The following is a 1932-nucleotide window of genomic DNA, read 5'->3' as shown; positions in this document are numbered from 1 at the left end:
TTTTTTGTTTTTTGTTTTTATAGACAGGGTTTTTCTGTAGCTTTGGTGCCCGTCCTGGAACTAGCTCTTGTAGACCAGGCTGGCCTCAAACTCCCGGAGATCCGCCTGCCTCTGCCTCCCGAGTGCTGGGATTAAAGGCGTGCGCCACCGCCGCCTGGCTGGTTTGCCAGTATTTTATTGAGAATTTTTGCAGCAATGTTCATGAGCGAGATTGGTCTGTAATTCTCTTTTTTGGTTGAGTCTTTGTGTGGTTAGAGTTACCCCGTGATAATTTATGCTATTTGTGGCTATCGTGAAAGGTGATGTTTCTCTGATTTCCCTCTCTGCTTCTTTATCATTTCTGTATAGGAGGGCTACTGATGCAGCCCTGGGAAAAGGACCCTGTTGGGGGACCAAAAACTATTATGGAATACATAAGATATAATATATAGAATTTATTTCATTTATCAAATATCTTATTTATTAAACATATTGCCATTTATCTAGATCCTCTAGAAGCTTGGTGTTGAACACTTGGCAAAGACACAAGTATTTAGGTGCAAATCTCTAAGTCAGCTTTTATTAAAATAAATAGATCTTTATAACTTTAAATTTTTAGCATCACATAGAGTATATTTTAAATCAGAATTGAATTATATATTCAGTATGTTGTAATAAATCTAACCTTATATTTTTATTATATAAAAGTATCAACTTCAAATATCTGAGATTTGTTATTTCCTTAATTTAAAAGGAGACACAATGAGCAGAAAACTCATTAGGACTAAGAAGTGTCATGATATTTATTCTCTAACTTTTGCAAAGATGGTGGCCAGCCATGTGGCCGCCTACATCCTGATGAGATCACCAGCCAGGATGGAGGAGAGCCATGTGGTAGCTATTTAAAACATGTTTTTTAAAATAATAGTTGGATCTAAGTTATAAGCACATATATGTAGAATTAAATCCAGCTTACATCTATCTATTTAGATATATATAATATAGAGAGTTAAATTCAAGTAATATATGTGCATATATATCTTAAACAGGAGTTGAACCATATATGTGTGTGCATATATATATATATCCATGTATATAATTTTAATTATAAATCCTTTGTTGTAAGTTTAAAGCCAAATTTTGTTATAAATTACATAGATTTTATACCATACCCAAGGAACAATCTACAAGTCCTGAGATAAGAACTTATAGCATAATCTTAAGATATTTTTTTTATCTTTATATAGTGTATTATAATGGAACATAACAATTCTCTGCATGACTCAGTTAATCAAAATAGTTATAGCTTAAAAATGCTAGCAAAAACAAGAAGGTTAGGCATATATTTCTAAGTCAGTTTTTGTTAGCATGAATAAACCTTAACTAAGGAGAGACATTTCCTAAGCCAATAGTTTCAAGTTGTCAGATGGCTTGGGTTACCATCTTTTATTAACTTTTGGATATGTTGTATAATAGCTTAAGCATTGGGCAATTAGTTATCTTAGTAGATATTTGTCCAGTATTAATAAAATATAAATTTAAAAATGTTTCATAGCATTATAAACTTATATGTTAAAGTTATTTCTTTAAAGTATCTAGTTTTGTTTTTTTTACTTATTTAAAGAGGGAGAAACAGGGCACAATCTCAATCGACATAAGGCAAAACCAAGCTCCAAACGTGCAAACAATCCACAGCTCTAGGTCTGGGATTTAGTCAGTCTTTTGGGTTCTCTCAAGGGACTTGAGAGCACCTCTTTGGTCCCCTCGGCAGCAGCATATACATAGCCTGTCTTCTAGATCTCAGCCTGTTCCCCATGGTCTCTTTATGCCTTTAAAACCATTATCACCTGAGTGATGCTTAAATTATAGAGTTTAGCTGCCAGAGAAAGGTATAGTCTTGCATATAAAAAAAATAGAGATGCAGCCGGGCAGTGGTGGCGCACGTCTTTAATC

The sequence above is a fragment of the Microtus ochrogaster genome, unplaced genomic scaffold (genome assembly GCF_000317375.1).
Source record: "Microtus ochrogaster isolate Prairie Vole_2 unplaced genomic scaffold, MicOch1.0 UNK56, whole genome shotgun sequence".
Taxonomy (NCBI): domain Eukaryota; kingdom Metazoa; phylum Chordata; class Mammalia; order Rodentia; family Cricetidae; genus Microtus; species Microtus ochrogaster.
This window is presented reverse-complemented; position numbering follows the sequence as displayed.